We start from the raw sequence: 10,854 nt of genomic DNA, 5'->3' as shown, positions 1-10,854 counted from the left end.
GAAGTTCCAATTTTCCTTTCTCTCCTCTCCTGCGTGGAGGGTGGTGTTCATGAACTCTGTGGTTGACCCGCTGTACAATGTCCAGGTGGGGCCAAGATTAGAACAGAACTTCCTTCTGAGGAAGAAAAAGTCCCTGTCCCTTGAGGCTCTTTCCTTGATTCCTTCTTGCTTTTCCTGGTCACAGAAATACGGGCTTGGAAGCAAGCCCAGAATTTATTTTAATTACGTATTGGTTCAGCATTAGTCATTTTTTTAAAATTCCAGTATAGTTAACATGCAGTATTTTAATATGTCTCAGGTATGCAGCGTAGTGACTCAAGAATTCTATACATTACATAGTGCTGATTGCAATACGTGTACCCTCTTTTAAAAAAGTAATCTTTACCCCCAGTGAGGGGCTTGAAGAGTCACACGCTCTACTACGAGCCTGCCAGGCACCCCGCAATAACTACTCTTAATCCCTTCCACCTGTTTCACGCATCTCCTTCCCCACTCCCCTCTGGTGACCATTAGTTTATTCTCTACAGTTAAGAGTCTGGTTTTTGGTTTGTCTGTTTTTCGTTTGTTTTGTTTCTTAAGTTCCACATGTGAGTGAATTCATTTGGTATTTGTCTTTCTCTGACTGACTGACTTCACTTAGCATGATACTCTCTAGCTCCATCCGTGTTGCAAAAGGCAAGATTTCGTTCATTCTGAGGCTGAGTAAGATTCCGATAGAAATCTTTTATATATATTTACCGCATCGTCTTTATCCATTCATCCATCGACGGACGGTGGGATGCTTCCATAGTTTGGTTACTGGAAATACTGCTGCTATAAACATAAGGGTGCATACATCTTTTCAAAGTAGTGCATTTTTTTTTTCAAGTAGGTGCCACACCCAGCATAGAGCCCAACTCAGGGCTTGAACTCACAACTCTGAGATCAAAACCTGAGCTGAGATCAAGAGTCGGATGCTTAACCGACTGAGCCACCCAGGCGCCCCTTGAATTCGTGATTTCTTATTCTCTGGGTAAATAGCCAGTAGTGGAATTATTGGATCATAGGATAGCTCTATTTTTAACTTTTTGCGGAACCTCCATGCTGTCCTCCAGAGTGCCTGCACCAGCTTGCGTTCCCACCAACAGTGCAAGAGGTTTCCTTTTCCTCCACCTCCTGTGCCGACACCTGTTGTGGTTTGTTTTTGATTTTCGCCAATAAAGCCCAGGGTGTATTTTATTTTTTTAAAGAGGAACAGTAGATTTAAAAAAAAAAAAAAAGATTTTATTTATTTATTTGAAAGTGAGAGCACATGAGAGAGAGGAGGGGCAGAGGCAGAGGGAGAAGCAGACGCCCCGCTGAGCAGGGAGCTAGATGCAGGGCTTCACCCCAGGACCCTGAGATCATGACCTGAGCCGAAGGCAGACGCTTAATGGACTGAGCCACCCAGGCGCCCCAGAATGTATTTTAAAGCTACAAGCGAGATGTCTGGCTGCCCTTAATACCTCCCTAAAAGGGGAAGGAAGTGAACATGGAGACAGGGAGCTGACGGAGCAAAACCAGGGAGGGCAGAGCCGCTGCCATCACTGGCCACGGGTCACCGCTGAGGCCGAGAGACCTGGGTCTTCACCCCAGCTTCGGCGACCTTGTCGTTTTGGGTGGACCCAGCTGGCAGGAATCTTGGAGTTCTCCCAATGAAGTGTGTCCACACTCCAGTGTGCAAAGAAGCTTGATAAATCCGAACTCCGATTTCACAGATCTGGGGTAGGTCTGGAAGTGCGTTTTATCACCCCCGTGATTCTCACTCCAGATGGTCTCTGGACTACCTTTTGCAATAGTTCTTGAAGGGTGGTCCGTGACCGTGGAGGTCCCTGGTACCCTCTTCAGGGAGAAGTGGGCCCAAAGCTATTTCGCTAGGGCTAGCAAGACGTGACTTGCCTTTTTCATCTTCGTTCTCTTAACAAGTGTCTGATGGAGTTTTCTAGAGGCTCTGAGACAGGTGATATGGAAGAGATTAAATGCAGAAGCAAGTAAGAGAATCCAGCTGTCTTAAACTGTAGTAAACCAGACATCAGGTTTCACAACTGTAAAACAATGACTGAGTTTCCTTTTGTTTTGGGAAATTGTTACTCAAAAGTTTCTCCATTTTGATTTCTTAAATAGTAAATATTCGTAGACTAGAAACAAAAGCTCTCTGTATCATCAGTCCTTTTTAAGAGTATAAAAGGGTCTGAGAGCAGTGGTTTGCGAACCGCAGATCTAGCCCAACTCCTGTTTCAGAGAGGAGGAAATTGGGGTTCAGAGAGCCGAGACTGGCTTAATCGGAGACGTACACCAGAACTGCCCCTCTGGGGACAGATTAGATGCTCTCCAGGGTCCCCCTCAGTGGACCCTGGGGTCCGGAGACAGACTCAGTGGTAGGACAGCATGCAGAAGTCCCGTCGGACGGCTGCTCAGATGATCCAGAAGCTGCCTGATAGAGAAGGGAAGAGTGGGTCTTGCTGCCACACTCCTTAGCTCGCTCCGGTTCCGCTTCTTTCCAGCTATGCAATTTGGGGCCAGTTATCGAGTCTCAAGAGTTTCATGTGTAAAACAGGAAGGACAAAACCTCAGAGGGTAGCTCTAGGGTGAAATGACACAACAGAGACATGCTAGCCTCTGTCTTTTTTTATGGAATGGACACAGAAGAGACGCAAACTGTAGCGGAAAGGAGGATTCAGTCACAACATTGCTCCCAGGCTTCTCCCAGCCTTCTGGGGATAGACACACAAAAGCAACTTTGCAGCTTCCTGCAGGCTTCTGAGCAGTTCTAACTCAGCTGGTGGTGAAATGCTCCATTGTTTTGAGTTTTTTGCTACGGAAAAACTTCCCCTGAAGTTGAATCGCACAATATCTGTCTTCCTCATCCCAATGTGTATCCCTTTAGGGGATCCCAGGAAGGGGGCAGCAGCAGAGACACCCTGTCGATCTCGGTCCTGTGTGTTTCTGTCACCTTCCTGTGCCTTACACACAACGGATGGCCACTCGCTAACTGTTGCTGTCAAATGTCTGGTTTATACCATTTTGTTTTGTTTTTTTAAAGGGGTACATGGGTGCCGGGGTGGCTCAGTGGGTTGAGGCTTCTGCTTTCGGCTTGGTTTGTAGTCCTGGGGTCCTAGGATCGAGCCCCGCGTCAGGCTCTCTGCTCAGCGGGGAGCCTGCTTCCCTTCCTCTCCCTCTGCCTGCCTCTCTGCCTACTTGTGACCTCTGTCAAATGAATAAATAAAATCTTAAAAAAAATAAAAATTAAAAAAAATAAAAAATAAAAAATAAAAAATTTTAAAAAATCATTAAAGGGGTACAGTTCATGCAGATGTCTGGAACACTTTTCATTCACACCTGTTTTCCTGCCTAGCTTTAGTAGCAATCCTTCTCACTCTCTAAACTGTTCTGGCTTGAATGATAAACTCTACTGGCACGCTGGCTTAAAACCGTATGCTGGGGTGACCAGTGGGCTCAGTCGGTGGAGTCTTTGACTCTTGATCTCGGGGTCGTGAGTTCAAGCCCCATGTTGGGCATAGAGCTTACATTAAAAAAAAAAAAAAAATATATATATATATATATATATATATATATATGTCACAACTTCTTCATAGAACTATCCTTTAAAAAAAAAAAAAAAGATCTAAGGGGCGCCTGGGTGGCTCAATGGGTTAAAGCTTCTGCCTTCAGCTCGGGTCATGATCTCAGGGTCCTGGGATCAAGCCCCGCATTGGGCTCTCTGCTCAGTGGGGAGCCTGCTTCCTCCTCTCTCTGCCTGCCTCCCTACCTGTGATCTCTGTCAGATAAATAAATAAAAAATCTCAAAAAAAATCCTTAAAAAAAAAAAAAAAGATGTACTGATGCATCGGGGAGCGCGGGAAAGGAGGGGCTGGTGAAGGGACACGGTCAGCCGGGAGACGAGCAAGTTCTGAGATGTGATGTTCACACGGACCCAATACCTGGTAACACGACACTGTGGGGTTGACCCTTGCTGAAAGAGTAGAACTGACAGGTGTTCCCAAAGACCCGCACATACACAAGTAATAAGGAGATCGATGCGTTGCGTAGATGGGATGCAGCCTTGCCCAGTGTGTGTGTATCAGATCATCAGGAGACAGACTTGAAATTTCCTACCATACCTCAATAAAGCTGAAAAAGAAAAAAAGATGTTTCGAAGTGTAGTTTATGCGCCATACCGTCCCTAGATGGGAGGTGTACGGTTGGACGACTTTCAGTTAATTTACACAGCAGTGTGACATTCACCAGCCCCCCCAGTCAGCCCCAAAATGTTCCCTTGTGCCTGTCTGTAGTCAGCCTCTACTCCCACAACCAGCCTCAGGCAACCTCTGGTCTCTGTGGTTTTGCCCGTCCTAGAAACTTCGTAGGACTGGAGGGTGTGATGTTTTGTGTCTGGCTTCCTCCCCGCAGCAGAAGCAGACGAAGCTTCTGAGCTTTGTTCGTGCTGCTGCACAGATGCACGGTACGTTGCTGCTTATCGCCCAGTGGTAGTCCGCTGTGCGTAATCTAGCCACGCAATTTGTCTATCTTTTGATGGACGTTTGGAAATGCAAATAAATAAATTAATTAAAAAGTAAGTAAATAGGGGCGCCTGGGTGGCTCAGCGGGTTAAGGCCTCTGCCTTCGGCCCAGGTCATGATCCCAGGACCCTGGGATCGAGCCCCGCATCGGGCTCTCTGCTCAGTGCAGAGCCTGCTTCTCTCTCTCTCTCTCTCTCTGCCTGCCTCTCTGCCTACTTGTGTTCTCTGTCAAATAAATAAATAAAATCTTAAAAAAAAAAAAAGTAAGTAAATAAATAAAAGTAATAAAGAAATAAAAATAAATGAAGACATTTTGAACGTTCACATACAAAATCGTGGTGTGGGCATGTTTTCATTTCTCTTGGGTAGACACTCCGCAGAAACGGCCCCAGGGGTGCGAGTTTAACTTCTGAGGAGGGGCTGAGCTGTTTCCGCAGTGGCCGCAGTGGCCACACCATTCCCCACCCCTGTGGGCAGTGTGGGAGCCTTTCTGATTCTCTGCATCCTCGCCAGCGCTTGGTGCTGTCTGAGAGATTCCAGCCATCCCAGTGGGTGTGAGGGGGCAGCTCCTTGTGGCTTCAGTTGGCATCTCCCTAATGTCTAAGGATGATGAGCATATTTTTCAAATGCTCATTTGCTATTCATGTATTGTCTCTGATGAAATAGCCATTCAAATTTTTCCTTGCTTTTTTGTTTTGTTTTTGTTTGTTTTTGTTTTTGGCTGTTTTGTTTTGTCTTCTTTTGTTTAGAGAGAGAGAAGGAAGCGGGAAGGAAGAGGGAGAGAGGGAACCTTAAGCTGTCTCCATGCCCACTGCTGAGCCCAATGAGGGTCTCAATCTCATGACCCTGAGGTCATGACCTATGCCAAAACCAAGAGTCAGAGGCTTAACCGTCTGAGCCACCCAGGCACCCCTTCACTATTTTTTTATTCTTATTTTTTAAAATTTTTTAAGATTTTATTTATTTGACAGAGAGAGAGACAGAGAAAGCAGAAGCAGGGGTAGTGGGAGAGGGGGAAGCAGGCTTCCTGCAGAGCAGAGAGCCTGATGTGGGGCTTGATCCCAGGACCCTGGGTTCACAACCTGAGCCAAAGGCAGACACTTAACGACTGAGCCACCCAGGTGCCCCCACTGTTTGTTTTTAATAAATTTTAGATTTATTTAAAAAGTCGCAGAAATTCAGACAGGATCCGTGCAGGCTTCACCTAGTTTCCCCTGTGGTTAACATCTTGACGTTACCGTGGCGGATTTGTCACAACTAAGAAAGCACAACGTTGGTATAACACTGTTCACTGAACTCCAGACTTCATTAGAACAGTGTTTTCTGCAAATGCACTTTTCCTGTTTCGGGCTAACCAGGATTCATTATATTTAGCTATCTTGTCTTATTTCCTCTGGGCTATGACAATTTCTTGGACTTTTCTTGTTTTTAATGACCTTCATTTTTTTTTTTTTTTAAGATTTTATTCTTAAGTAATGTCTACTCCTAACATGGGGTTCGAACTTACGAACCCAAGATCAAGTCATGGGCTCCACCGACTTTGCCAACTGTCCCTCGTAACCTTCATTTTGAGGAATGCTGGTCAAGAATTTTATAGAATGCCCTTCAATTTGGATTTTTTTTTTCATGTTTTTTTTCTCTTGGTTATACTGGGGTTGTGGGTTTTGTGGAAGAATGCCGCAGAGGTAACATGCTATTCTCTTGTCATCACGTCAGAGGTACAGGCTTTCCCCAAGGATGGTACCACTCACCACCAGCCAAGGCGGTGTCTGTTCAGCCCCTCCAACTAGTAAGTTAATTCTTTATTTCTTTTTTTTAAAAGATTTTATTTATTGGTTTGACACAGAGAGAAAGAGATCACTAGTAGGCAGAGCAGCAGGCAGAGAGAGTGGGGGAAGTAGGCTCCCTACTGAGCAGAGAGCCCAATGTAGGGCTCGATCCCAGGACCCTGAGATCATGACCTGAGCCAAAGACAGAGGCTTTAACCCACTGAGCCACCCAGGCACCCCTAATAAGTTATTTCTTAACTTATAAGTTATTTCTTTCCTCCTTTCCATGTTCTATTCTTTGGAAGCCGTTCCGTAAGTACAGCCTACTTCTGCCTGTTTGTTCTTTTAAAAAGTAGGAGCGTTTGTCTTATTGCGTTCTAATGGTCTTTGTATATTCTAAATACAAATTCTTTATTAGATATATGATTTGCTGATATTTTCTCCCAATTTGAGCCTTGTCTTTTCATTTTTTCAGTGGTGTCTTCTAAAGTGTAAAGATTTATAATTTTGATATAGTTCAATTGATCATGTTCTCGGTGCCATATCCAAAAAATCTTGGCCTAAGCCAAGGTCACAAAGATTTTCTCCTATGTTCTCATCCAGAACTCTTATAATTTTAGCTCTTGCATCTACGTAGAGCCACGATCCATGTTGAGTTAATTTTTGTATGACATGTAAGGGAAGGGTCTAAGTTCATATTTTTTCCATATGGATATCCAACTGTTCAAGCAACACTTGTCAATTTTGGCGGGGGGTGCTGTTCTAGGTCGTTTACCATTTTCATATAAATTTCAGAATGAGATTCTTAATCACTTCTCGGCCTTTTGGCTAAAATCAAGTGTAGGATGAGATTCTCAGTTTCTACAGAGAAGCACCCTGGGATTTTATTGGGAGTGTGCTGAATCTACAGTTAATTTGGGGAGAATGGCCACCTCAAGGATATTGAGTCTTCCAAGCCATAAACAGGTTACAATGTTTCCTTATATTTAGATACTCTTTAATTTGCTTCGGCAATGTTTGTAGTTTGAGTGCAGGGGCTTTGCACTTTTGTTAACTGAATTCCAAATACTCCTTTTGGTGTCATTGGGAATGGGACTTTCCTGTGACCAGTTTTGGATTGTTCATTCTTGGTACATAGAAACCCAACTAATTATTGTTCATTGATTGTCATGTCCCAACACCTTGTCATCTGTGATCACGTTATCTGTGAATGCACACAGTTTTAATTCTTCCTTTCCAATTTGTTTTTTATTTTCCTTGTTTTTTTTGCACTGGAGAGCACCTCAGGTACACTGTTGTGTTGCTGTGGTAAGAGGAGATATATTTGCCTTGTTCCCAATCTTAGGGGGAAAGCATCAGGTTTTCACCACTAAGCATGATAGTTTAGGTTTTTCATAGATGTCTTTCATTATGTTGATAAATTTCTATTATTTCTAATTTGCTGAGACTTTTTTTTTTAAAGATTTTATTTATTTGAGAGAGAGACAGTGAGAGAGAACATGAGCGAGGAGAAGGTCAGAGGGAGAAGCAGACTCCCCGTGGAGCTGGGAGCCCGATGCGGGACTCGATCCCGGCACTCCGGGATCATGACCTGAGCCGAAGGCAGTCGTCCAACCAACTGAGCCACCCAGGCGTCCCATTTGCTGAGACTTTTTATCATGAATTTTCAGTTGCCCACTTTTCTTTTCGCTTGTCTTTGCCTCATATGTTATGCCCTGATGTTAGATGTAGATAATGGTTATAATGGTTCTATCTTCTGATGTATTGATCCCTCACGACCAAGAAACGTTCCTCTTTGGATCTGTTAAGTAACAAAAAGTCAACCAAGTACATTTTATTTATTTATCTATCTATTTACTTTGATAGATAGCCCCACCCAATGTGGGGCTTGCACTTAAAACTCCAAGAACAAAAGTCACACCTTCTGCTGACTGAGCTCACCCAGTGCCCTCAACCAAGTCCATTTTAAAGATTTAATTTACTTTATCGACTCATGAATCGGCAGCATCCTGTCTAGCAAGTAGAGCAGGGCTCCTAGTTACAGAAAAGGAAAGGCTTTTTTTTTTTTAATTATGTTAGTCACCATATAGTACACCATTAGTTTTTGATGTGGTGTCCATGATTCGTTATTTGCATAGAAGACCCAGTGCTCACTACAACACGTGCCCTCCTTAATGCCCATCACCGGGGCTAGCTTATCCCCCACCCAGAAAAGGAAAGGCTTTTAAAGGTAGAGAAGAGAGTGGAAAAAAAAGAAATTGTTCACAAAGAGTTCATTGTCTTAGGGGCGCCTGGGTGGCTCAGTGGGTTAAAGCCTCTGCCTTCAGCCCAGGTCATGATCCCAGGGTCCTGGGATTGAGCCCCGCATCGGGCTCTCTGCTCAGTGGGGAGCCTGCTTCCTCCTCTCTCTCTGCCTGTCTCTCTGCCTACTTGTGATCTCTATCAAATAAATAAAATCTTAAAAAAAAAAAAAAAAAGAAGAAGAAGAAGAAGAAGAGTTCATTGTTTTAGGCAAGGTTGGCCTCCTAATGGGAACAGAAGAGTCTCTCAGTAAAATTCCTAATGTTGGCCAGGAAATTCTCATGTTAAAGGTTACACATTTGGAGGTGGGTTTGCACGGGGGTCAAAACTGTAGTTAGATTAGGTATTGTTTGTTTACTGACTTGGGGCCTTAACCCAGGGGCCTCCATTTCAGGCCTGTGGTTACTTTTTAACCATTTCGTCTTTAGGGGCGCCTGGGTGACTCTGTTGTCGGCTTCTGCCTTCAGCTCAGGTCATGATCTCAAGGTCCTGGGATTGAGCCCCGCATCGGGCTCTCTGCTCGGCATGGAGCCTGCTTCCCCCTCTCTGCCTGCCTCTCTGCCTACTTGTGATCTCTGTCAAATAAATGAATAAAATCATTAAAAAAAAAAAAAAAAAAAAAAGAACTGTCTTGGCCAGAAAGTCCCAAGTTTGCTGGCGGAGAGCTCCTGAACTTCAGCTGCAGATTTTACTGTCATTTTCAGAGCCGAGGAGACGTTCCTGATGGTAGATCCCTCACCGACATCCATCCCTAACCAGGAAAGGAAGGGAAAGGAGTGCGTCCAGAATCACAAAAGCCTCCTGGCAAGGGAGTTGACCAAGGAGATGTCTGATTTCGCTTGTGAAAAGTCAGGAGCACAGTTTGATTTTCTCATAGCCTGAAATAAAAGGTCACTGTGAATCCTGAGGTTTGACCCCTCCCCTTAGCTGTGGCTTGGGACATAGAGAGGAGAGCGTTATCTGTCCAGGACAACACCAGAGTAAAAGAAAGGAAAAGAAGGAGAGCGTTCTTGTGTTTAAACTAAGAAGCCTTGATCCCTTGGCTTGGGCGGAAACGCTGCCTTGGCATCAGCTACTCTCCTTCCTTGCCACTTGGACTCGGAGGTCCCTAGCGTCTGTGCCGGGCCAGGTGGCAGGTGGCACCTGCTTCAGCTGTGGGACGTGAACCTGAGGTGTAACACCTTCAGCAGCCCTTGCCATGGTCCCTTCCGACTGTCTAGCACGGCTCACGTTTGCAGGACACCCACTCATCAGGCTCTGGACTGGGACCCACAGGATCCTCTGAACTGGGATCTGGGAAGGCCCCTTGAACTTCGGTGACAGCCTTGCATGGGAGACACTGGAGGCTTAACGGTAGTTGACAGAAGGTCGTACACCGATAGAATGTCAACATTCGCAAGGTTCATTAAGGCTCGTGTGATTTGCCCAGTGAAGTGGGTGCCTTGATCGTTGGAGATCATAGAAGATAGACCCAAATGAAAAACACATTTTTCTAACAGTTTCTTTGCCACTGTGAGGGCAATAGTCATGAGGCAGGGAAAGGCTTTAATCCACCTGGAAAACAGGTACATAATGACAAGGGCATATCGGTAACTCGTACTAGGTGGAAACCGGAAACCGAAGGCCAGCGGCAGGTGTTCGAAGTCGATTATGGATTAGGGATTATGGACCTGACAAGTAGACATTACAGGTAGACTTTCTGTAATACAGAAGCTTCTCCACCAATGTCTGTCCATAATTTGAGTGCTCTTATTTGAAATGCCCTATGGTAGGTGGGGGATTGCAAAAACAGAAAAATGGCGTTTGCTGGGAAATTGGGAAGCACCAAGTGCTGTCCTGGTTTGCCTGAGGTCCTGACGGTTCGGGTAATTTACAGACACGGGTCAGCCCCCTTACCTCCTCTGATTCAGGAGCGGACTGTCGCCATGTTACCAGGACGTCAGGATGGCAAGTCTGGCAACGAGGGGCCATTATTGTAGAAGCAGAATGGACATTATGCACATCTGCCACCACTGTACAAATACAGAATAAAGAAAATTAAGTTTTGCTTCTTATTTGACGATGCAATTTAATGTAGCAGATAAGGCCAATTAGTTGGACAGATGCTTTGGAATGTTCCAGGTCAGAAAGACTTAAGCAGACTAAAAGTAAAACAAACAAACCCAAGAAATATATATATATTTTTAAAGATTTTATTTATTCATTTGAGAGAGATATAGAGACAGAGATGAAGAGAGAGAGCACAA

The sequence above is a fragment of the Mustela lutreola genome, chromosome 10 (assembly GCF_030435805.1).
Source record: "Mustela lutreola isolate mMusLut2 chromosome 10, mMusLut2.pri, whole genome shotgun sequence".
Taxonomy (NCBI): Eukaryota; Metazoa; Chordata; class Mammalia; order Carnivora; family Mustelidae; genus Mustela; species Mustela lutreola.
Note: the sequence above shows the minus strand (reverse complement) of the source record.